The sequence below is a fragment of the Diadema setosum genome, chromosome 12 (assembly GCF_964275005.1).
Source record: "Diadema setosum chromosome 12, eeDiaSeto1, whole genome shotgun sequence".
NCBI lineage: Eukaryota > Metazoa > Echinodermata > Echinoidea > Diadematoida > Diadematidae > Diadema > Diadema setosum.
Genome location: NC_092696.1, coordinates 16,761,047 through 16,788,682, shown reverse-complemented (window position 1 = coordinate 16,788,682; position 27,636 = coordinate 16,761,047). Strand labels below are relative to the sequence as shown.

The 27,636-nt window shown below is 38.0% G+C and overlaps 2 pseudogenes; both read right to left on the bottom strand.

Moving 5' to 3' along the window:
• Window positions 1–7,756: 7,756 nt before the first annotated feature.
• LOC140235760 (galactose-3-O-sulfotransferase 3-like) lies at window positions 7,757–14,207 on the bottom strand (annotated as a pseudogene).
• Window positions 14,208–21,497: 7,290 nt separating this feature from the next.
• Window positions 21,498–27,003, bottom strand: LOC140235759 (galactose-3-O-sulfotransferase 2-like; annotated as a pseudogene).
• Window positions 27,004–27,636: the final 633 nt, after the last annotated feature.

Here is a 27,636-nt window from a genome sequence, read left to right as displayed (position 1 = left end):
TGCTCGCATATTATAATCTTTATGTTATTCTCCTAATGTTGCTGCCAGTAATTGCCAGCAGTTGCACCCGGTGCCCCCCCCCCCTTAATTTCCAAAGCGAAAAAATATAGCTACAACCGGCAGTTTTGGGACTGCATGTAAAATGTCAAAATTTTCAAGATCGCTCGCTTCGCTCGCTCGCATGATAATCGTTATGTCATTCTCCTGATGTCGCTGGCAGTAATTGCCAGCAGTTGCGTCCGGAGCGCCCCCTAATTTCCAGAGCGAAAAAATATAGCTACACAAACGGCAGTTTTGGGACAGTAAAATGTCAACATTTACATGCTCGCTCGCTTCGCTCGCTCGCATTAATCGTGATGCCATTCTCCCGATGTTGCTGCCAGTAATTACCAGCAGTTGCGCCCGTTGCGCCCCCTTAATTTCCAAAGCGAAAGAATATAGCTACAACCGGCAGTTTTGGGACTGTAAAATGTTAAAATTTTCAAGCTCGCTCGCTTCGCTCGCTCGCATATAATCGTTATGTCATTCTCCTGATGTCGCTGCCAGTAATTGCCAGTAGTTGCGCCCGGTGCGCCCCCTTAATTTCCAAAGCGACAAAAATATCGCTACAACCGGCAGTTTCGAGACTGTAAAATGTCAAAATTTTCAAGATCGCTCGCTTCGCTCGCTCGCATATACTCGTTATGTCATTCTCCTGATGTCGTTGCCAGTAATTGCCAGCAGTTGCGTCCGGTGCGCCCACTTAATTTCCAAAGCGAAAATATATAGCTGCAAACGGCAGTTTGGGGACTGTAAAATGTCAAAATTTTCAACCTCGCTTGCTCCGCTCGCTCGCATTCATTTCAATTGTTATGTAATTCTCCTGATGTTGCTGCCAGTAATTTGTCGTTTCACACCGTCATTCCATAATCCATAAGGAAAAAAATGACTGCGCAGTGGAATGTATCATATTCCGTTATGTATTGCAGTCCCCATTACAGTTTCCAGACTGACAGCACACGCGCATACGCGCACACACACATACACACGCACGCACGCACAAGCATGCATACACACCCTCAAAATTACTTTTCCACGAGGTGTCCCCCCCCCCCCCTCCCCCTGTCTTGACCAACCCTCCACGGTACGTCACTGGCTGCACCCGTCCGGTTATGGGCTTGTAATCGTGGTGATGGTGACTATCGCCGATCACCCCCCCCCCCCCCACACACACACACACTCCTCAGCACGGATTTACGCTGTTGACACACACACACTTGTTCAACGTCCGTTGGCAAAAGCATACGGATTTGGGAGCCCACAGACACGACGTAGCAATTTTAGGCTACTGCATGAGAAACTAATGTCATGTGCGGGTCATGTGCGGGGACCTCTGGGCAGTCCAAGCAACTTCTACTGCGTCCGGGCTGTGTTTGGGCCACGGATTCACTCCCCGTATGGATGATGCGCGTGCTCTCTACAGCCATCGAGCGCACAACGAATTGACACCGTGCGTCTTTTACGAAAAAATATAAAAGACGCCCGGTGTCAGGGGGGGGGGGGGGCACATTATGCCCCCTACCAGATTTGGTGACTTTTCCTAAAATCTTATTGCGAACATTTTGATATATAATTCAGCTGTATTTGATGTTGCTGGTTGCCATGGCAACCATAAACTGACAACCATGTCAGTCAGATTTTGCATCTTTTTTCTGTTCCCATTTTATTTAACAGCATTACAGTGGATGAAATGGGTGTTTCTTGGCTGAAATTTGTTGAACGAGTAAAATTTGAAGTAATTATGGTCCTGAAAGTTTTTCTTATCATTTCCTGTGTTTTTATGTGACAAAGGCATAAAACAATAGATATAATAGAGATAATTGAAAACAATAATACTTTTTAAAGATTGCCCTTCTATTTTGTGATATTTTGATTCCCTCACCCAAGCTATGCCTCTAACATCATTAGTTCTTCATATTTTCAATTTGTAATCTTGAAATTCCACTATTATGCAAATATGAAATGTCATAACTGTACATGTACCCATCCCAAACATTTCATCTCAGGTCTCATAATGTATTATTATGTTGACACGAATAGCGCCCCCATGTGGTGACCTTGAGAAATTTCAACCATAACAAATAATAAGATTCCACTTGTTTATCACTTGTGACAATAATATGAAAATGATTGGTCTATGATAAGACATATATAATGGGGATAAAGAAATTATGCAGAAAAATCATGTTTTTAGCACATTTCCTATGTATTTCTTTATATTTTGGAAACTAGCGCCCTCCATGGGTGACCTTGAGAAAATTCAAATGTACAGTCGTGTAGAGTATGAGTTACTCTACCCATGTGCCAAATATGACAGTGATACATCGAATAATAAAAAAGTTATAAGGGGGGGGGGGCACAATGTGCCACCCCCCCCCCCCGGGCCTGCGAGGGGTCAAAATAGCTTGGGCTTAATAGGGTTAAACACCCCCCTCTAAAAAATCCTGGCTACGCCTATGGGTGCCCGAGTATGTTGCAGTGGAAAAAAGGGAATTAAATGAAATTAACAAACTGCAAGAAATGAATGAAACTCAGTGGCTTTCTTTGGATGGCCAAAATATTTTCACGCTATTTGCTGCATTCGAAACTAGATAATTAGAATAAAATGAAAATGTTGAAATGATTTTGTGTATGACCTATTTTTATAATACAGTAATTTTTAGGCAAAATTAAAGAATCTACACTTTCCTATCTTGGAATTATGAATTAAAGAAGTGACAGTTAACTAACTGTGTTTACATTTTCCTATCCTGGAATTAAATTAAAGAATTAACAGTTGCCTGTGTTTTTTACATTTTCCTATCTTTGAATTGAATTAAAGAATTTTCATTTTACTGTTTATGTATTGTTCTATCTTGGAACTAGGTCGCTTTATTGATGCTAGTGTGCAACTGAAGAAAAATTGCAAATTATAAAAATAAATCTATTGTGAACTAGATTAAATACACTTAAATTCAAAACCTCCCACCCTCAACTTGTCTTAACCCAATATCAATATATCTTTGAAGTCTGTGCCGAAATGCCCTAAAAGCAGAGTAAGACTTAGGACTTTTGGGGGCCATTTACTATGGAGCTGAAGACCAAAAGTTCCCTCCGAGAATATCTCCTGTAACCAAGCTCTAACTTCGCGAGTATGGTGTGGTGTTGCTGCATCTTGCATGAATACAGCATGCTCGATATGTTCTCCCATCAAAGCTTGGAGTTCTGGAAGAAATTAGTCTTGCAGCATTTGGAGATATGCTTCTTCATTCACGTTCCCGTCAAAGAAAAACGGACCTATTAGCATAGAGGCAGATATTGCACACCACACAGCTACTGAGTAAAGATTTAACATTGTCTGAGTATGATGGTGTTGTGGTTTGTTGTCAGGTGTTGTTCAGATGATTAATTTATGAATCGCTACATGACTATCCAGATGCAAGTGAATAAGACATGATAAAATAGATAGGGCAGGTTATTGGGAGTAACAAAATCTAAGAGCTGACCGGATAATGCATTCCTTCTGGGCAAATCATCAGATGTTAGGTGATGGAGGACCTGAAGATGATAGGGCCTTGCATGAATATCGTTCTTTAGAATTCTAGCTGAACCATATGAAACATCGCCCAATTGAGATGCCATATCCCTATGAGAGGATGCTCTGCTTTCACCCAAAATTGCCTCAAATTCTTCCTGTGCATTATTGTCGCAGGCTGTCCTGTTGCGACCCGAATCATTTTTTGCACCTGTTCTAAACAGTCCCACGTTGTAAATCTGTTGATATTTCTGATGCTCCTTCGTGACTCGTGAGGGGTATTGGCCAAATGCCTGCCGATACTGTCGTTGAGTATACGACAGTGCTCTCCCTACTTCTGAAAAACGAAATGACAATGAATACCTCCCTTCTGTTCTGTTGTAAACATGACGACAAGAAGCAAAGAAAATCAATTAAAGTATACACTTGTATACATGGCGCATAAAATAAATCTACTGTTAAACAAATCGCCCCAAGGCAAAAATTTGCAGAACTATCACGTCTATACGCAAAATTATCACGAAAACGCGACAAACTTGTCAGGCTATTAGTAAACTTTCGTGTTAAAATGAAAATCTTCAGATAGATTTTATGCTAATTTATATCCCAGATTTAGTAATATGTGAAACAAAGTTTGAAAATTATTATTAGCTGGAATGAAATGTATAGTGTCTATACAAGCGCATGGAAACATGTGCTTACATTTTTTTTTTTCATTTGCATGTATTTTTACCGCATGAATTGGGACTAGCAGTGCAGTGGGGAATATATTATGAATTATACACTCAGCAAAAAAAGAAACTAAACACTTTTTCGAGGTCATATTTTTCATAGAAGATTTTGATAAAAATGTATTATATACCATATTGAAGGTAATTTAATTGGCTATCATGTTAATAGGTTAATTTAAAAGGGAACTTTACACATGAGTGAACACATTCATTCTTGACCGCCAAGGCACAAAAGTAAAAATTGCACAATTTTACAGGTTGTCTTTCATTTGGCAATGCCCTTCAAGATAATAATGACAATAAAAAGCCAGTTTAACACAATGAGAGGCATGAATGAAATAGCAAAAACAAAAATATTGTTCTCTTTATCTCTTTACAACATCAAACAAAAACAAAATGGGAAACTAAAGGGGGAAAGTCAGAATTTTCTGTCAGCTTGAACTTCTAACGACATCTAGGGAGTAATGGCATAAAGATGATTAAATAAACAGAATTTCTTTATTTTACTCCTTTTATATAGTAATTTAAGGATTCATGAGATAAATTTAAGAACCAAATATTATCTACAATTTTCCTAGTTCGAAAACAAATTGAAATTTCTACCTTTTTTGTTAATATTGCTTCTTCTCTTATTTCATTTGAATTTGGGTTTGACCAAAGATTCTTCGTTTTTCTCCTTTATTTTGGCCTTTGTTGATATTTTGGGCTTCAAAGATATCATAAAGATCAAAGGTTTATTTTTGCAACTTAATTAATGTATCTAATTGTGTTAAATTTGTCTTTTGTTATTATTGTAATATGGAAGAGCACTTGCAGATGAATGACAACTTGTCCATTTTTGCAATTTTTGCTTTTTTTTGCTTTCACTCATACGTGAAGTTTCCCTTTATGTTGACCTACTAGACTGATAGCCAATTAAATTACCTTCATAATTCATGGTATATAATACATTAACTTTTAGCCAAATATTCTATGAGAAATATGAACTTGAAAAAGTGTTTACTTTCTTTTTTTGCTGAGTGTAAATAAATCATTCATGTGCCTGGGAGCAAGAGACCAGAAGCCTAGTCAGCAGAGCTCTAAACAGGTGATATTCTTGTCAGTTATTCAGAGTCATTGGAAGGACACACTCACATACACTTCAATTTTCCTGTGTAAAAGTTCAAGCTTTGTACAGAGGATTAAAAATTTGACCAAAATCTGGAACCTAACTTTAAAATTAATCACGGATTTAATGAAACTTATTTATGCTTCCATATTCAAATCTCCAACTAAATTGCACACTACTCAGATATCACTCATATCAATGACAGAGTTACCTCATATATAATTTTCGAACAATTAAGGATCAAAAGTGATAATTTTTTCAACACCTATATAGTACGCATACGTATACATTGCGTATCATGATATATTGATATAGGTACAGAGATAATTCATACTTATCTCAGTTATTTCCGTTTACCTCCGACATCAGGGAAGGTGGTTGGTAGTACACACTACTATATTTCATAAACCTTCTCTGACGGTTATGAAAGTTACATGTTACAAAATTAGTTTGTAGCTGGTAACGATATAACATAAACAAGCCACCAGCAGATACAATCAATTTTCCGAAGGTTTGTTCTTTCGAAGTTTGTTTTTTGACGGTTTGTTATTGTTACCGGAGGTGCGCAATTCATAAGATTTGATATCTCGAAGGTTTGTTAATCCGAAGAATCAAAGGTTCGTTATTCCGAAGATTGGTTATAAACTAAAAAAAAAAAAAAAAAAAAAAAGAGAGAGAAGATTATCATTCTAAAGGTTTATTACGACATACTTATCTTAACGGACCTTTGGAATAATGCCTTAAGTATTCGAATAATGACACCCTATTTCATTTTTTGATGAAAGAACATCTAGATTTGCCGAATTCGTGTGTTCCGGAATAACGAACATTTGCACCCACCAGCTACATTGGAAAATCACAAAACAACTTACTGGTGTTTTATTCCGTTTTCTCTTGTTTTCTGTTTATTTGTTGTTGTTTTTTTCGTGAGGTTTAATGTCCTCAAAAAAAAAAAAAAAAAAAAAAACATGGAGTATTGATTGCATGGCCGGGTAGGATATGAATAAACAGTTAAAATAAATAGGGCTACATGAATTGTCAAAAATGCATATACATGTAGTACGAAATCCTTAATTTTAACCCTTAAAATGTTGTTTTCATAAAAAATAACATCAGTATGGCATCTCAGTGATTCACCTAATGATAATAAACATGTAATAATGAAATCATTGTAATGATTCTGATTACGAGATACTGTTTTTTTTTTCTGCAATACGATTTTTTTTCATATGCAAGAGGGACATAGCTTAAGTGGGGTAAAATCAAAGTTGAATGTAGAAATAGAGGATCGTTTGTAGGAATACGACGATTATATTTCTAGGGGAAAATGCCGCATTTACAATTAATGTGTAAATTCCAAGTAAATGTATCATTAAGAATCAAATTTAAAATCTTGATTTAAATGAAGTCTTCTATATGGACCGTATTATCCAGGAGAACGTTCCAAGGTAAATTTGCCAGAGTGCAGATCTCATATACATTTAGATTTTTGAAGATTAATTAACATTTTGGTATATATAGTTCTAATCTATTGGAGTAATTTCATTGATTAAGGATGTAGAGAATTGATTATTATAGGATCGGGATTAGAGAGGAATAAATTTGAATCGTCAGCGATTAATAAAATAAAAGAATACTTGATGAGTTCTGCACATCATTAAATATGGAGAACAAATTAAAGGGGTTCAAGTAAGTTCATTTAGGGTATACACCACAACTGACATTTTACATAATGGATGTATGGCCATGCATTAATAAAAATTGTTTCGATTTGAGTAAAGGTAATTCCTGAACTATTCCTTTCCTCGGATTTCACAGTGGAATGGAAATCTATAAAGAAGTATCTTAAGGTCGATGGTATCAGAGACCTTTGAAGAGTCCATGCAGATATTTATAATATGATGATATTTATCAGAGGCTTTTGAAACTTTCTGAAAGAAATTAAGGTTTACGCGGAAAGAATTGTTTCTGCCGGAAACGTAGTGATAATGAGGAATTCTTCTTTGAAATTGTAAAAGAAATCCACTAGTCTTGAGTAAACATTCTTATTTTCAAATAATTTCAGAGATGGGGATTAACAAGGATATTGGTGTATAAACATCTTCCCTTTCCCCGTTCCTGCGGACTGGAATAACCTCAAAAATTTTCGTAACCACAGGGACAATAGCATTGATTAAAGAAAAAAAAATACAAGTGTGCCAATAGATCCAGAATAAAATTCATAACATTTTTTCAAAAGAACACTGTCAATACCATCATGTCCGGATGAAAATGTAAAGATGAAGCAAGAAATGCTTAAAAAAAGGAATTACTGTTGATATGATATGAGGGTTCAAACAATAGATGATTAAATAACAGAATATTTCACGCTCGGCCCCGAAGAAGTTTTATTGAAGTTTTATTGAAATGATCATATAGAAATGATAGAAGGACGTCCGCAGAATTTCACTCTCGAACGAGTCTTCGCTGCTCTTCCTACAGATCTAAGGTCTTGATGCGTGCATTCGTCTTGATGTATATATCAATTAAGACGATATTTATAGCAACCTTTTCAGGAGAATAAGAGACTCGTTCAGATACTCGGTTATCAGCTATCGGTTAACGGAATACCGTTATTTTGTTGTTAATTTTTTTCTTTTATTGTCTAAACATTGAAATTGGTTTATTAAAGTACAGAATAGTGTTATATTTTTCTTAGTTTTTTTGTATGAATTAACCGATTTATTAAGTTAGTAATTATGTTTTAGTAATATATCTTTTTGCATTTATACAATCTCTGTACTGTTATTGAGAGTTCTTTTATTTTTTTTTTTGCTTTTTTAAATATAGTTGTAATGTTAATAGATTGGAAATTTGCAGTAACCCTGACACTACACATAAATCCTGTGTTTATTTTAATTTTTCTGTTTGTAATAGATTAGGACATTTTCATAATATGCCTCTTAGGCAATAAAAGATTAGGATATAGTTATGATTGATTTAGTAAGAAACATTATTATTATTATTATTTCTTCTTTTGATATCCTTCTTTTTTCTCTGTCCCATAATAATTTTGATTTTATGAGATTTAATTACAAACTTTTTTTCATCATTTTTTTTCTCTTTTCGTTGCTTCCAGGAAAGATCTGTTATTAATAATTGTACGTAATAATGGTACATTAACTTTTTTTTTTGTGTGTGTGTGTGTGATAGTTATTGATAGGTAATGAAAGTACCAATGAAATTAGTGAACGGTACAAATTCTAAGATTGTAGTTTGAACATAAGGTTATTTTACTCCTGTGCTCCTTTGGAGAGACCGATGTGACTCCTTAAATTGATAGATGTGTAAGTCCCCTTATGACGTTGATGTGTATGAGTACATTGTATGTGTGTGCGTCTTTATATGAACGTGTGTGTGTGTGTGTGTTTGCGTGTATGTTTGTGTATGTGTTTGTATGCATGTGTTTGTATGTACCGTGTGTGTGTGTATGTATGTACACTCTTTCTTTTCATTCCCTCTTCTTCTTTCAACAGGTCAGTAGATTTCTCATTACAGGACGTGCGGTGGTTTTGTTACGACCGTCAGGGTCTTCCAGCATTGAATCGATTTAATGGCTGATTCGATATTTGATTTTGACTTCAGTCGTTTGAATGAACAGGATTTTCATGATTTATTTGTATTTGATTCAAATAACCAGAATGCTACTGCTTCACTGTCATTTGACAACCTAATATCCAAAGATATTAATTTTCATGCAAATGATATTTTTAATGATAAATTTCAAGATATTTCTTCGCCATATGTCACTGTTAATCAATTAAAGTCCAAAGATGTTAGCGAAAAGTTCTCCCTGATGCATATGAATATAAGAAGTTTAAATAAAAACTTTGAAAATTTGCGTATTTTTTTAGATAATTTTACAGACTCATTTTTTTCAGTAATTGGGCTTACAGAAACATGGCTCACTGATAATACTGCCTCTTTATTTAATCTCCCAGGATATCATTTGATAAATAACGACAGATATAATAGAAGTGGTGGGGGTGTTGCCTTCTATGTTAAATCCAATTTTGATTTTTTTTCATTCGAAAAGATATCTCTCGAATGGAAAGTTTTGTTGAATCCTTACTCATAGAAATCAAAGTGCCTAATCGGAAAGATATTTTACTAGGCGTAATATACAGGCCCCCTGATGCTAATATAAAATTATTTTTTGATTATTTTAATGAATTATTACAAGAATCTTCAGTTTTGAATAAGGAATGTTATTTAATGGGTGACTTTAATGTTGATTTAAGTAAATGTAATGATTCTTATTATCCCGAGGAATCTCTCTGCATATTTCTCACCCTTGATTTCAAAACCAACCCGTGTAACAGAACAATCTGCCACTTTAATAGATAATATTTTTTGTAATGTAAACCCTTTTCCTGATTCTGCTATTATACTTACGGATATATCTGATCATTATGCTATTTATATGTGTTCATCTTTACAGTTAAAGACGAAAATACCTCAGAATTATGAAAGAAGGCGTAAGTTTACACCTCAGAATATAGCCCAGTTTCAGGAATCTTTGATGGAAATTGACTGGTCTGACTTAGATGTGGTGCAAGATACGAATGTAGCTTATGAAATTTTTATAAATAAGATTGTTACTTTGTTAGATACACATATTACATTAGTTAAAAAGAAGCTGGGTAGTTACAAACGTGATCCAAGATTGCCATGGGTGTCAAAGTCATTATTACGTTCAATTAATCGTAAAAATAATTTGTATTATGTAAGTAAGGCTAAAAAAAACACAGCAATCCCGTGATAAGTATACGGCATATAAAAATACTCTCACTATGGTACTGCGTAGAGAAAAAAGGAATTATTATATGAGAAAATTAGATTTGTTTAAAAATGATATGCGCAATACTTGGAAATTGATAAATGAAACATTGAATAAGCATAAGGAAAGAAATGTTATTTCTAAAATTAAGAATGATGGATTTGAAATAAAAGATTTACGTATGATGGCAGAAATATTTAATTCACATTTTTCAACTGTTGGCCGGAATCTTTGTGCAAATATTTCGTTGTCTACTAAAGAATTCTATGATTATCTGGACGTAGGTAATCAAAATTCAATCTTTTTCCCCTGTAACAGTATATGAGATTTTAGATATTGTTCATAGTTTACCTTCTAAAAGAAGTTCTGGTTATGATGATATTGATAATATACTGTTAAAAAATATAATACCTTATATTGTTGATCCTTTGTTTCACATTTTTAATCTATCAATATCACAAGGGCAGGTACCAGATGTTATGAAAATATCAAAAATAGTTCCAATTTTTAAAAAGGGTAATAGGGAAGAATTGAATAATTACAGATCTATTTCTCTTTTGCCTAATATATCTAAAATATTAGAAAAGATAATATATTCTCGAGTTATAGATTTTTTAAATAGAAATGACATTTTGTCAAAATATCAATTTGGATTTCGCAAGAAACATAGCTTAGCACATGCAATATTATCTTTCACTGAAAAAGTATCTCGAGCAATTGATAAGTTTCAACATACTGCAGGAATCTTCCTGGACCTCTCCAAGGCCTTCGACACGATTAACCACGACATTCTTCTTTACAAACTTAATCATTATGGTATACGTGGGAAGGCCTTGGAGTGGTTCAGAAGCTATTTGAAAGACAGAAAACAATTTGTTTGTATAAACAATGAAAAATCTTCTTTGCGCTCAGCTGATTGTGGAGTTCCACAAGGAAGTATACTAGGGCCGTTACTTTTTATTATCTACATCAATGATTTTCCAAAATCTTCAAATGTTCTTTCTTTTATATTATTTGCAGATGATTCTAATCTTTTCTTTTCTCATTCAAATCCTCATACATTAGTTGATGTCATGAATATAGAATTGAACAAGATAATGCAATGGCTAAGAGCAAATAGATTATCGCTTAATTTGCAGAAAACAAATGTGATGTTGTTTAGTAATACCCTTGATAAATTGCCACATGATATAATATTGAAAATGAAGTGATAAAACAGGTTTATTCTGTCAGATTTCTTGGTGTAACTGTAGACAGTAAGCTTTCTTGGAAACAGCATATAGATTGTATATGCCGCACTATTTCCAGTAACATAGGTGTAATTAATAAAGTAAAGTTTTGTTTTTCTGTTAAAAAGTTGCCAATGTTATATTCAACGTTAATTTTACCTTATTTAACGTATGGAATTATAATATGGGGAAATACACATTCAACTTATTTGGATAGATTATTTTTGTTACAAAAAAAGCACTTCGAGTAATATGTAATACCTCTAAATATTCCCATACTGACGGATTATTTGTGGAGAATAATGTTTTAAAAGTAAGGGATTTGTATTATTATTACCTTGGTCAATTTATGTACAGTTTGTATAATAAGTCACTTCCTTCAGTTTTTAAAAATATGTTTAATAAGAATAAAAATATTCATAAATACCCCACTCGTCAAACAGATGAATATAATTTGCCCCTTACCCGAACTCTATTTACAAAATCCACGTTTATCTACAGTGGCCCAAAATTTTGGAATTCCCTTGAGAAAAATATAAAAGATTCCATTAGTTTGAAATCATTCTCTAGTAATTTAAAGAAATATTTGATTAGCTCATATGTACCCCATGATTAGTTTGACTGTTTGGAATTGTTGTTCTTTTTTCTTCACCCTGTATCGAAAATGTTGACCTGCCCTTCGCTCTCTCTACTCCCCCTCTCCCCCTCCCGCCCTCTCTTTCCCTACTCTCTTCTGTGTGTGCACAATGTATGTGGATGCATACATGTGTGTGTACGTGCGTGTGTGTGCGTATGTGTATGTGGGTACGTGTGTGTGCTTGTGTGTGTGTGTATGTGTATGTGTGTGTGTATGTGTATGTGTATGTGTATGTCTATGTCTATGTGTATGTGTATACATGTGAAAGCGTATACACTGTACTTCATGTAACCATCCGATTTGATTGAATGAAAACTGTATACTTTCAATGATTAGCTTGTACGGTACATGTATCGTTGTATTGTGTTATAAAGTCATATATAATTAATGTGTTGTAGTAATGTAACGTAAGTGAGGGGACTGCAATCTACAAGTTCGCTTTTTAGCAGCCCCTCAATTTCCATTTCCATGAAGTTCTTTTAAGAACCAATATGTATTATTATGTTCCAATATATGTAATCATGTCAACGTGTATTACCTGTGTTTGATTGGAAATGAAAATAAAAACAAAAACAAAAACATGCATCAGGACTGGATCAACCGTTTTGTCCAACGTACTACGTGCGTATATTCAACGCGATGTTTATCCGTGTACGATGGCTTCGAGCCTTAAAGTCGAATAACATTCTACTTCTTGTAGTGACCTTCGTGTTTGCTGTGCCAATTGTGGAGAGGATCTGTGAGGAACTCCTCCACCTTGTTCGAGTCGTTCTCGCCCCGGTACTTCTTGACGCACCCGAAGAAGAAGGATGATTCCCACTGCTTGCTGAGCTCGCGAAGAACAATAATGTACCTGGTGTCCTTCATGAGGCGTTTCAAGAAGTCCAGGTTGGGCAAGAGGCGGACGTGCGTCGTCAATACGTCGTAGTCTCGATAATTTGCGGCAGTGTCGCCGATCTTCACACCGACTGGGGGTAAAACCTGACTCACGTTTTTCGGAATATGCTGCCGGAAGTGACCACGTTCATGGTTGCTCTTGAAGAGCAGAAAAGAAAGGTTGTTTGCTAAGCCGTAGCAATTTAGAACATTGGCCCTATTGGTACCCGGGGTCTTCTGGGTCTTGACAGAGACCACGGGGCGAGAAATTGGACCCACCTCCCTGAACCGTGGAATGCCCACCTTCAACTCACCTCCACTCACCCTTTCATGCACACGGGTCAAGCTCTCTAGAACTTGGATGTAAGCTATGGTCCCATGCATGCACACAACTAGAAGCACCTTGACGGAGCTCCGCTGCAAAGTTGCGAAATACAGAACAGAAATTAATCAAGGCCTGCCATGGCATATAGGTCTAGATGAACATTTTCTACATTGGTGATCTCGAGGAATTTGTGGAGCACCGACATACATGTTTATATGTCGGTTTTTGCTGTCACTGTCTACTGGCAAACATCAATTATAATTCAGTTGAATGTATGTCGAATGTATATTTGTACTGTGTCTATGATAATGATAATAATAATAATGATAATAATAGGAAATATTTATAAATCGCACAATACAATATGTTTCGAATTTGGCGTGAAGGTGTATTACGGTAAAACGGAGAAGCATATCGATTTTGGTGATAGCGCCCTCGCTTGTCCCGTCTTTACACACACACACACAAAGTATATTAACTTGAGGATCTGCTTGTGTGTGCGATACTGGCCTTGTTTTTTGACCGATTTTTTTTTCACATTTTGTATGTAAATGTATCATGGTCAACATTCTAGACATGTATACCTATTGGTATTAAATACTGCCCCAACTCTTCAACCTTTTGTAGGGTCAAAGGTCGACCTGAAGTCAAAACTTGCACACACAAAAAAAATTATCTTTTCAATAACTTGATTGTTACTCAACGGATTTTATTCAGACTTGCTTTAGGAGGTGTATGGGTTGTCATTCGACATGTAAGACTGTTTGTGGTGACGGCGCCCTCAGTGTTCCGACTTTATGTGCTCTATCAGCCAAATTTCTTGTCGGATTTTATTCAAACTTGCTATGGAGATTTATGAGGGGTTATTCTAGGTAACAACAGTTTTCACTGACAACGTCCTCCTTGTTCTGACTTTCAAAGGATGCCATGTCCTATTTCTCGTGTGTGCTATAATATCAGCCTCATAATTGTCGGATTTTATTCAGACTTGCTAAGGTGTACGGGTGGTCATTCTACATGTACATGTAGTATGACAGAACAGTTTGTGGTGGTGATGCCCTTAGTGCTCCCATAACATGGATGCCATGTCACATTTGTTCTATGTGCTCTCTCAGTCACATTTCTTGTCGGATTTTATTCAAATTTGCTTTGATGGTTTGTGTGTGTGTGTGTGTGTGTGTGTGGGGGGGGGGTATTCTAGGTAACAAATTTCTTTGACAGTGCCCTCATTGTTCCAACTTTTAAAGGATGGGATGTCATATTGCTTGTACGTGCTATAGGCCAACCAGCCTCATTTCTCGTCTAAGTCAGATTTTTATTTTTTTTTTATCCTTCGACAGTTACATTATACACAATATTTTGGCCTAAAATGCTATAATAGCACAGTAAGAACTGAATTGGTCCATCTCCTAGAAACCTATAAAAATTGAAAGTCTCGTCGAGTAAAAACCATAGTGTGGCAATTTAAAGGACAAGTTCACCTTCATTAAAGCAGAAATTTATAGAGAATCTAGAAATATGACAAGTGTGATATCTACGAAAAGCTAAGAAGCTAGTTAATAAAACTGGATATCTTTTAGACGATGTAACTTTACCTCCAAACTGTTTTTGAGATTGAAAAAACACCCAATTTCCATGACCACGTATAGCTCCGTTCGCTACAAGAAACATCGGATTTGAGCGACGTCACCTAATGTGTATGAGCTGATTTACCGTACGGCTATATGAGACCCGCTCTGGCAAAACCCGAAACTTCTCGGCAAATGTGATTTCGCGCTACAGCCCGAAAAAGGTCAAAAAATGACCTACCTCAGGGACCAAATTGACTGGTTTCACGTTGTAGGGGAAATTTTCTAGTTTCTGATTGATATCAACAACATTTCGAAATACAACCTACAAAATAAGGAATTTTGAAGAGAAAAGTGGGATGTCAATCTCAAATGTTGGCTAAAATCTTCGTCTAAAAAAAAAAGTCTAAAGACCAAATCGCCTTCGCTTACGGCGAAAATGACTGATCTTTTGGCGATCGTGTCTTGGATATTCTGCGTTGAACCCTGACACATTTGGTACCTACACAAAGCTCTACCTCTGTTTATTCCAAATATGGTCATGACATGATGTCATGCTACTTACTTTCATTCATAAATTCGTCTGAAACATGCGTAAGTTTATGCAAATCGTCTCCCAGACGCGTAAACAGCCTTGTTGCTTACCAAGACACGTGATCGAAATACGTGTTCACGATTGGTCAACTGCGCCGAGGACCCTCTTGTTTACAAGCAACCTACGTGTTATACTATGGGGATCGCGCTGCAGCAGCGGTGCATGCTTGCATGCAACACGTGTATCGTGACTGCTGCTCAGCACGGAAATGTTGCAGTTTCCCGCTTTGCTAGACTGTTTTTTTTTTTTTTTTAGGAAGTTGAGGTAGAAATTAGAATTTAAACCAACACACAAGAGAAAAAGAAGGTCACATTTATATAACAAACCTTCATCATGCCATTTCGAAGAAGAATCAAGCTGAAATCACGGCATCAAGGAATACCTCCTCACTGCCGATTCTGCTGGTACTGTTGTGTGTACACCTGCTCACGGCAATCACGAATCTTGACCTGATTACGGTAGGTTTTGTGCTTTTCAAACGTCGTATTTCCGTAAATTTATGGGTGTAAAATGATTTCCAATCAATTACAGCTCTTTGACTTAGTTATCATCCTTCATGAGTATGTAAGATTACCTCAGCTATACGCAATTCCCCCACAATGATCGATTTGTTGTGTCAATAGTAACAGCAAATTGTGGCTGTACGAAGGAACAGCTGATCACGGCAATCGTGAATCTTGAGCTGCCGATAGGTTTTGTGCTTTTAAAACGTTGTTTTTCCGTAAATTTATGGGTGTAAAATATGATTCCAATGAACACAAACAAACAAAAATATATGAATATATAGTTTTGGCGGACGATTTATTCTAGATTGACAACAAATTACACATCAATTTCCTGAAAAGTGCACACAGTTTGCCTATAGATGCGTAGCCTAAATCCCACTGGGTTGCATACACACGTGGTGACGTCACAGATTTGGCGCTTTTCGTAGCCGCATCGAACTTCTTCCAGTGCTCAAATTTGATGAAAATAAAGATTCTTATATTCAAAGCAGAGACAACTTTATTGCATGATTTATGTCAGAAATTAATCAAAATAACATTAAATGATGGAAAAGAGTCATATATCATTTCCTATAAATTTCTTCTTTAACATAAGGATTGAGAGAATGCAACAATATTAGTAGAACACATAAGTGAAAGTTTGAGGAAAATTGGACAATCGATGCAAAAATTATGAATTTTTAAAACTTTTGTGTTGGAACCGCTGGATGAGGAGACTACTAAGGCTCGTGATGTCATATGAGTACAACAGTATAAAGAAAATGTGAAGAAAATTCGCCATATTTTCACTTTTTTCGCATAATAAAAGAGCATTTGACTTGCCTCCTTTCTAAAGGCAATGGGAATAATATTACCCATAACATATCGTCGCCGGTCACACGAACCGACGAATCCCTCAGGTTTGCGTAAGAATGACAATTCGAGAAAAACGCGTTTGAAGTTAGCCCATTTTTGACTTATGGTTGCTACACTTTCATGTCTATAATTTCCAATTATTTTTGTAGTACATCAGACTTCAATTCTTGCTCTAACTTGTTGAGTTTTTATCGAATTGTATTGTTTACAAATAAGCGGGAAATCGTCAAAGAGCTGCATGCATGTATTTTCGGTCTGCAAAGAACGTTGTCATTTTCCACGTGTGTCCATATGTACATGTACATTGAGCGTTGTCATTGTCAACACATGTATTACATAGTACGCGCACTGTGCGCGCGGTCAATGAACTGTTGAATCTCAAAAACAACACGCAAGTCAATGCGCACTGATTCGTCGGTTCGGTGACCGAGCGTACTAGTTTTCTAGTACGCGCGGTCACCGAACCGTCGAATCGCCTGATTGTTTAACACACGCGTCTATGGGGAAAACAAATAATTTTCACAAATGGAATTACATACTTCTACAAAAGTGATAACTACGTAAAAATTACACCGAATTACACACTGAGAATTTCAGAATATGTACAGTAAGGGCACCGGTTTTCGACACTTTAGCACATTTCCTTGTTTACCATCAATACTGCACCGTTTTACCTCGGAATTTCGATATGAAGTTGAGCTACAAAGGCCAATAATAATATGCCTTAAACGAATTCCCATTTGAATGCACTCGCGTTCAATTTTTAAGCGATTTCCATCACGCCGTCGCTGGCATCAGATTTCGACACCCAGCATCATTTTTCAACACAATCACAGCGCGCATCACACAGAAATCACATGGCGCGTACAGTACGCGTACACTGCATTGTGGACGCAAACTAGCAATCATACCGGCGCAAAAACTTGTTGTTTCCTCTATAACGTGTCTTGATATGGGAATGTCGAAATCTGGTGCCACATTCTCAAAGCCAACTCTTTCTACAACTTTGCTCATTTATCACGAATTCAGCCATGAAATTACTAAAGACGATTATGAAATCAAACATCAAGATTTGGCAAACAAACTGATACTAAAGCAAGATAACCGGCACGGGTGAATTTAATTTTACGGCGATGTAGACAAAATGCGTCATATTGTTTTGAACCCCTAAAAATGGCTGACATTAACATTTCTGCTGACACTGTGTTGCTTTTCTCCTAAATATTCTACCGTCGGATTATGATGACAAGTGACAAACGGTGTTTATATAAGACTAGAAATGTGATTGATAACTTGGTTGATTGCTGAAGTCGGACATTTGTATTGAGTATAAAATTTTATGAGAATTATCTGCTGGGTGTCGAAATCTGGGTCCTGTTGAAAACTGGTGCACTAACGGTAGTATGGAATGTCTACTATCGAAATGATTGAAAATCTCAAAATCGAAAATTTGACCAAAAAAATCGAGTGATTCGTCGGTTCGTGTGACCGGCGACGATATGTCAGCAACGAGTCAAGGGAATGTGTACTTTTTAGATGATCCGAATATCCTCTCGGACACCTTCTGTATCTGTACTGAATCTTTCTTCTTTCTTTGTTTCTTTCTTTATTTCTCCTCAAAAGTTGTGCAGAGGTTAGCTCCGAAAGTGCATTGCCTCTCAATGTCAAACTTATACCATATATGTATCATGTCGCAAAGACGACAGCGCAAGTAAAATCATAGTGATCAGTCGACCGTGACGTCACTATGACGTCATTATATGAAAACACATTTTCATGCATATCTCATTAATGGAATAGAATATTTCAATGAAATTTACGTCACATATATTTCAATTCATGCGAATTCTACTCATATTCTAAGAATTCATTTTTATCTCAAAACGCGCGCGTTAAAATATTTGTATGCTCAAATCGAGCTCAAAACTTTTTTGCACACGTTTCAGACCATTTGGAGCATTTTTTGAAAAATTGAAAAAATTGGACGGACGCGTACGCGCCCGCACATATTCGCACGCACAGCTCATATGAAATAGAAATTTTCAATTTTTTTCACACGGATCGGATGTCCGAAATGTCAAGGAATATTTATACCAAGTTTCAAGTCGATCCCAATCAATATGACGTCATACGGACCCGTCAAATTCAAAATTCCGCGCGTGCGTCAATGGGGATACACAGTGCAACTATGCCAAAAAACCGCCAATTTTAAATCGGATTTTACTCGTCAGGATGGACGGTGACCCCCCATTTTCTTGACATATTCTGAAAGCTGATGAGTTGTACATGTCATTTCATGGGCTGGCTATGCTGACAAAATGATTGAAAGATATCAAATTTCTGAATAGAGTAACAAAAGTAAATTTTCAAAATGACCTCATCAAATTTCAAGTTTGCTCGAGCGTATCTCACTTATCCTTTGCCAATTTTCACCCAAATTTCAATATGTTGTAGCTTATGAAATGCACTTTCATAAATGTAATTACACAAATTTGATTAGATGACGACATCACCTCGAAAAAATGGATTGAAGGTAACCTTGTCAAATTTGACCAGTTTACGTTTAATCTCTATGGGAGTGCAATTTTTATGGAAATGAAAATTGACATGACTATCTTTATCGAGCACTAGCTCACTTATGCTTCGGTGAATTTCTCTAAGATTTTAATATGTTGTAGCTGAGACGTAGGGCTATCGTGAGTGTCCCATTTGTTTTTTCATACGTTGTCGGGATCACGTGAAAAAACTTTTTTGAAATTAAAGCTTATCTTCGATGTATTGTAATATTTCTTTTTACAACTTTATGTGCAATAACTCAAGAAAAACATACCCTATCACCCCCATATTTTGCACATGTTTAGTTTATGTCACGCACATTATTTCATAAAATAACAAATACTTGATCGGACAACATCTTGGGCATGTAAATTAGGGTCAAAGGTCACTAATGTTTCATCCTGTATCTTGGTGAATACATGTCTTATCTTTCCCATATTTTGCACACGCAAAGATCATGTTACAAGAATCATTTCACAAAATAATCACTTTTTGCTCAGATGCCATCTAGGTTGTGCAAAGTGGGGTCAAAGGTCATATGTACTTGTTGCTGTATCTTCGTTATAGTGTATACAGATTTGGTACCAAAGATGGCAGATATGACTCCCTTTTCTAAATGAGAATCCAAACATCACACGGCCAATGTCTCGAACACAGATGAAACCTGCATGGCCATGCCTATTGCGATCAGGACATGAATCATTGATTAAAAAAAAAAGAATCGGATCACCTTAATTTGTCAGTGATGACAAATTACAATCTCTAGTTTCAAATTCTCTCTATATTTTCCTTATATTGTTGTACGCATGTGACATCAGACACTGCAGTAGTCTTCTCATCCAGCGGTGACTGCACAAAAACTTTAAAAATTCATAACTTTTGAACGGATTGTCCGATTTTCCTTAAACTTTCAATAATGTGTTCTACAAATATTGCTACATTCTCTCAATCCTTATGTTAATGAAGGTGAACTTGTCCTTTAAGATACATGAATGATCATGCGCTCCCAGGGCATCATATTAGATAGATTACTCAGCGATGTATACAGTGGATTAATATGGAATAATTATTTTAATACAAAATAGAAAGCCCCAAAGAACTGATCATGTGTGCAAAGTATGTGCTAGATCTTTTATTATTGATTTATATGCTTTTCATTAATGCACATTACTCTATCTACATGGAGTTGTGTAAACAAAATCCAAGCCAAAATTGAGTTACGCTCTCGATCAGAGTGGAGTGTTGTTCTTGTTGTTTACGTGGAGATCTTAGTTGCAGTTGCCTGAGCCCGAGCGCGTATACAGATACATTGTGCGCGCACACCATAGGGTCCTACACAGTCATCAACACACAGTGTATTACTGTTATGTGCAGTACACGTTTGCTGTCATTCCGCGAAGTTCATTCAACTCTCCACCACTCTCTGCTCAGAGGGAATTAACAATCAGGTACGCGTATTCGCGGCAAACTGAAATCTCGTCAAAAATTAACTGTACACCGCAATGATTTATCCTACAACCTGACCCGTTCATAGAATCAGTGCACATGAAATTATTATATTTTCATGGAATGATATATTCCCTTTCATTTCATACCTCTTCCATTTTGGTCCACATTTATTTCATTGGTCTAGTACCACCCCAAAAAAAGTGAAAAATATGGAAATTTCATGTTTTAGAAATCCCTTGTTAAGTATATTTAATATGTCATAACCTTTAAAGTGGTCAAATTTCATTAAAGTACAACTCTTCAGCTTTTTATCGATGTATAAATCATGAAGATTGATAATGTCGTTTAGATTTGCAGACACTCCAAAAATATGGTCTCCTAGCTCATTACGTATTCATGTCCGCGAAGTCCATGCATACGCGTACGATAAATGCGAAGGCTTTTCAGGGCGTTGCGGTCTGACTGTGTTCAGCTCAGCTAGCTCAGCTCATCACTCGTGCGTGCTCTACTACGCTATTTGTTACGTCACTGCCAACCTGCGCAGCTAGGATGCGCACAAACACAACTGAGGAACGTCCTTAAGAAAGGGATGCAATCATAGAGCTTCGTAAAACTCCTGCCTAAGAATTCGACCCCATCACCAATACCTAACAGGCCTAATTCTAGTACAATGTTAGCGAAGAGTACGGATCATGACTCCCGAAGTTGACGATTGACTATGGTGTGTAGGCTTAATTGGGAAAACGAGGGACTGACACAACTTTGATTTGTTGACCACGCGAGGTCTGTAAACTGTGTTACGACGAAAGACGACAGTAGTCAGACCCCACTGTTCGCGATGGGCCTGGAGTAGGTCCCGGAAGTGTTTAAGGTCCCGCTGAAAACTTGGACCATACTCGGCGACCTTTCTCCAGAGAGTTCTATTGTAATGATTGTATAGGAGGACGTCCGCAGAATTCCACTTTCGAATCCGTCTCCGCTGTTCTTCGGACAGATCCGAGGTCTTGATGCGTGCGTTCGTTTTAATGTACATGATATCACTGAAGTCGATATTTAGTAACCTTTTTAGGAGAATAAGAGACTCATCCAGATACTCGGTTATTAAGACTAGATCAACCGTTTTGTCCAACGTACTCAGCGTGTTTTTAATGAATTGTTTGTTAGTACGCAATGGCTGCAAATTGAAGTCGAACCACATACCATTTCTCGTATAATGTTTGCACTGGCCTTCGTGTTTGTTTTTCCAATTGTGGAGGGGATTCGCGAGGAACTTTTCTACCTTGGCCGAGTTGCTCCCGCCCCCGTACTTGTCGGCGCACCTGAAATAGAAGAAGGCCGACTCCCACTGCTTGCTGGGCTCGCGAAGAAGCGTGATAAACTTGGAGTCCTTCTTCATGAGGCGTTTCAAAAAGTCCAGGTTGGGCAGGAGACGGACGTGCGTCGTCAGGAGGTCGTAGTCTCGGTAATTTTTGTAGTCGCCGGCCCTGACACCGACTGGAGGCAACATTTTACTAACGCTTTTCAGAATTTGCTGCTGAAAGTGACCTTTGTCGCTGTCCTTGAAGAGGAGAAAAGAGAAATTGTTTGCTACGCCGTAGCGATTTAAAACGTTGGTCACAGTAGTACTACCGGTTTTGTGAGTCTTGATGAAGACCACAGGGCGAGGAATTGGCCGAATCTCCCTGAATTGTGGAATATCCACCTTCAACGAACCTCCAGGCACCACTACCTGCAAACTGGTAGACCTCTCTAGAAATATGAGGTAGGCGATGGTCCCAAGCATGCACACAGCTATGAGCACTTTGATGGAGTTCAGCTGCAAAGTGGGAAAAAGTAGAATAAAAATATATTACCAGTAGTCAAAATACTCCTGGCATGGCATATAGGCATAGATGAATATTTTCAACCTCGGCGTCATGTCTTATTTTAGTTTTGAGACACCACCGATACACATGACGTATGGAAAGGTGGAAGTTCTGTTTATGTCCATCTCCTTTTATGTCTCTTGGGAAACATCACATACAGTAGAGTGTACAGTGTCTGTATATCGAATATATTATTTGTTCTGCATCAACATACTATGAATGTATCAAATTTATGAATGTATCCGTTTAATAATTATATGTACGTGCATTTGCATACCTAATTGCATTCTTTTTTTATGTTCTTAGTCTGTATCTCTATTTTCTGTTTCTCCCCCTGTCTCTCTCTCTCTCTCTCTCTCTCCATACCTCAGCTGATTATGTTTGTAGTATGGGTTATTAACCACTAGAATTATTTTTTTTTTAAAGATAGTGTATACCATTCATTGCGTAATATTTTCAATATTATCTATTTAGTTGCATTTGCTTGCTTCAAAAAGTCAGTCTAATAATCTTTGTCTTTCTGTCTTCATTTCCTCATATATTCCCAACTTCAATGTCGCCATTTTGTGTCAGAGTTATAAGTGAAAGTGCATGGTAATGAATGCCACCTTAATTCAATTCGAAATCATAGAAGATTTGGATACACGAAAGTACGTAATAGTTGTACATCACGAACGATTTGTTTCTAGATTATGTATAATTTATCTATATGTGTGACTTTAATTTGTATATATAGTAACATCAACGTTCTTGTCTGGTCATGTATTCCACCCCAACGTGTGACAAATTTGCCAATTCCTCTTCGTCATTTACGGGCGTGTGTGTGTGTGTGTGTGTGTATGTGTGTGTGTGTCCGTTGGCTGCGTGTGTACCACTCCAGACATCATGTGTAACGTCAAAGTTTGATGATAATATGTTCCCCCTCTTGATACCACGATGTATTATGATTGATTGGTGTTTGGTGAGGACCTACAACGCACTTAATTTGTCCAGGATGAACGAGCTTTGGCGTGGAATCGTTTGCTCGAAGTATACGACCAAGGATACCAGTTCCGATAAACTACCACCAGCTCCACCATCAATTCCGTATACCAGTCACCACTACCAGTCACCACCAAGTCACACTTCACCTGCACTGTACCCGTTGGAAGAAATAAAGGACCACTCTTCCAGCCACGGTATAACTTGAGCAGTTTGTAGCACTTCACAAAATACTTCACAAAGTCCTGCTCATTTCAAGAACACATAGTTCAGCCTTGCTACCGCGGAGGCTCGGTCCGGTCTTTCTTCCAAACCCAGCCTTACGTACGTACACAGATCTATACTGCAGTTATAACCCAGAGCTCTGTCCTGTACTGAGCAGTCCTTCCTCTAGACCTGCAAGGCTGGAACCCGAGTGTTCGATCCACTACTCAACACGTTCAACACTACGTGTCTACTGTATCCGTCCCAACTCGACACATCATACATGGACAGTGCTGGATCTACCCGATCCGTCCCAGATAGGGCGTCCATGGGACGAGGTGTTAGTCTAACTCTCCACAAATGCAAAGCTGGCGTACCTTTAGAATTCAAATTGAATTTCTAATCTTTATTAGAGTTTACACAGTTGGTACATTCAAAATCATCGATAGTCTGATATACGATCGAATGAATCAAAGATGTGTTGGCTTAAACACTCTTCAAGATTGAGGAGTGAGCAATGATCGACTGAACTATGGTATAATGTATTGCAGGGATCTGAATGCAAGAGTAAATATCGTATTGTGATATCATTTACAGAAAACAAAGGGAAAACTTGGCTATCCATTATTCTTGCATTGTATTGTCTTCATGAAAGTGGTGTGTTTGCATATAGGGGGGATGGGGCGAGTGTGGTGAATGCTAGCGAGAGTGTGGGGTACGACGTCCATTTTTGCATTAAACCTGACCGTGGTTGCTGAATGGTTTTATAATTATTGAATAGATCCATGGAGTGTGACTAAAAAAAAAAATAAATAAATAAATGCTTGAAACTTTTTGTGGCTGAGATTATCAGGCATATCGACCAGCCCTCACGGACGGTCCGGTGTGACATGCTTTTTCGTGGTCTGTTATCCATGACGTTCACAGTTTGTTAAGAATTGCTATCTTGCATATCTTTGCCGTTATATAGTTTGGTGTATGTTATCGTAACTCTTATTGTACTGATTTTTTTTTTGCACAATTTGTGTGTCCGTATCTTATATCAACATTATACTTCGTTAGATCTGAACTTTTGACAAATCACGGACTTGCATAACAACTCTTGAGCAGGGACTTGCATGACAACTCTTGAAACTGTTGAGAATGAAGAAATGAAATTCAAATAAAACTGAAACAAATTCAATTGAAGCACAATTTATCCTACCGCAACGCAACACTATCCCGACCAAAACCCTGCGTCACATCGTGTATGACTGCCACATTCGGAAGTTTCTAGGAGGCTTAAAAATTTGCTAAACCAAGTGATGCTGCCCTATACTCGATCAGCAGCTAGACATAAGCCTAAGTCCTCCCCTTTAAACTGCGTCATTATACGACAGAAGAAAGGCTACACTGCGACAGGGTTGGGCCGTGTCTGAAGATTGTCGAGTTTAGAAAAAAAAAGCCACAATCACTGAGAACAAAGGGCATTATACTAGGTGTTACCGAAGAAAAAGACATTTCCCACTTTTAGTCCTTCATATTTCCAAAACTATATATCAGATAACCCTTATGAGATTGATATGAGCAATACCTGAGTAGTGTACTTTTTTTTTTTTGAAGGCGATTAAAAAAATGAAAGCATAATTCAATTTCATTAAATTCAAGATCTATTTTTTGGTTAGGTTTCAGATTTTGCTCTATTTTCAACCTTCTGTTCAAAACTTAAGGCCCTGTCACACATTTCTGGGTAAGCTACGTGGATTTGTTGCGAGTTTGGGTTTTCCATCACGCAGGAGAATTTTCTGCTGACGCACAAGGATGTTGGCGAGTTCCGTACTTGCGTTTTACCTGCTAGACGTGTGCGATACTTACCTGCCACTTGCGTGTATTCTGTGTTGCCTGCGTGAAAGCTTCGAAACTGATCCGTTTTCAGTTGCGAGCGACGTACAGGGACTGCGAAGTACCTGCGTTACAGCTGCGAAGTACCTGTGGGGAGTTGCCTGCGAGGTGCTGCCGCTATCGGGTCTCCTACTGGTGTTCTGCGTGTACCTCTGCGGGCAAACCCCCGCGACTCACCCTTAACAAGTTTTGAGCATGCTCAAAGCCTTGTCACACCGTGTCTAGGGAAGCCTTGCGAGTTGACTCGCGGCGACAAATGTTTGCTACCAGGAGCTTCCCGCCGTGGGCTCGCACCTGACAGTACCTAGCACGTATCTCGCCCGTAGTTGCCCGGAGGTGCGCACGAAAGTCTGATTTACCCGCAGCCAGGTTTTGAGCCTGACCAAAACTTTTCCCGGTTAGTCGCGAAGTTTGCCCGCAGAGGTCCACGCAGAACACCAGTAGGAGCCAGTAGCTGCCACAAGTCACAGGCAGTTGACCCGGTTGAAGTACGTATGCTGCCCGTGGATCTATGCCTATGCGCCGGAAGTGCGTGTCATCTGCGGGTATTATACAAGCATATACGGGTGTCTTATTGGCAAAGAACGGTGTCGATACTACCAATATTCGTATAGCGGGTCAAATCTGCCAGCGTGGAGGACCAGTAGGAGGCCCGTAGCTGCCGCAAGTCACAGGCAGTTAACCCGCGTGCATGCTGAGGGTAAGTTACTGCCTTTGTATTGGTTAGTTGAGAGTCAGCTGCGGCCAGGATTATGACATTTTCTGGGACCTCTGCCAACAACAACAACAACAAAAAAAATCCTTCAGAGGAATTGCTTCAGTGAGATGGCAGCACCCACGCGCCTGACACGGTATAGGTCACACCGAATATCCGCAAGTTGAACTTAAAGTGTATCTGCACCCTGAAATTTATTTTTCTGACATTGTAGGTTGTTGTACTGGTAATATCCCTACCAAATATAAGAGTGCAAAGTTACTCACATACAGAGACGTAGCAATATATAAAGAGAAATAGAGCAATTTCTAAAATGCCAAAAATTACATGCGCCTTGATCTAAGAGTAGTCGCCTAGCGTTATAGATCGACTGCATTCGATTGCGTAGTTCGATAATTTTTTTGTACGATATGTACTACTACGATACTAGTGCTCTCAAAACACACAAACGCAGGCCAATGTTCACGTACGGTACGCAGCTAGGTTGATGCTGCCGCGCCACGCCGCCGCGCCGGGTCACCAGGCGCGGCAGCATCAGCCGCGGCAGCATCTTCTCATGCGGATGAACATCCGGCTCGAGAGAGAACCAGCGCGTGAGAGGCCGGTGCAACCGAGCATAGCATATAGCATGCATGCAGTGGACCGGCCCAGCGTTTATGCACAGACTCCCGAAGTAAGTTGTAACTGTTAGTCCCGTAGTACTACCTAGTAACTCTGCACTCTCGAAATAAAATTGCAAGACGCTCCGACGATGAAAAATATAATACTGAACACAGTCCCGGGCTGTTAGACGTCTGACGTTTAGTAACCAACATTGTTAGAGTCTATACACAGCCCAGTCGCTGTTGCACAGCGTCTGGTCGGGCTAACGTTAGACACCCAGATCTAGTCATTGATAGGTCTAGTACCTAGGCCTAACCCTGTTACTTAATAGTACCAGGTACTAGATCTACTAGACCTCTATTAAACCACACAACAGTGTTTACATCTTAGAGTTAGACCTAACGTTAGATCTCCACGGGTTAGTGACATTTAGTGTTTCTGACTACTCTAGTAATCATTCTAGTGACCATCACTTTTCAGTGACAGTGCCAATTTCACTTCATCATGAGTTACGGCAAAGATCGTACGATCTTTGGTTCCGGCTGCCTACCTCAGTAAATTACTATTGAGTCTACTCACA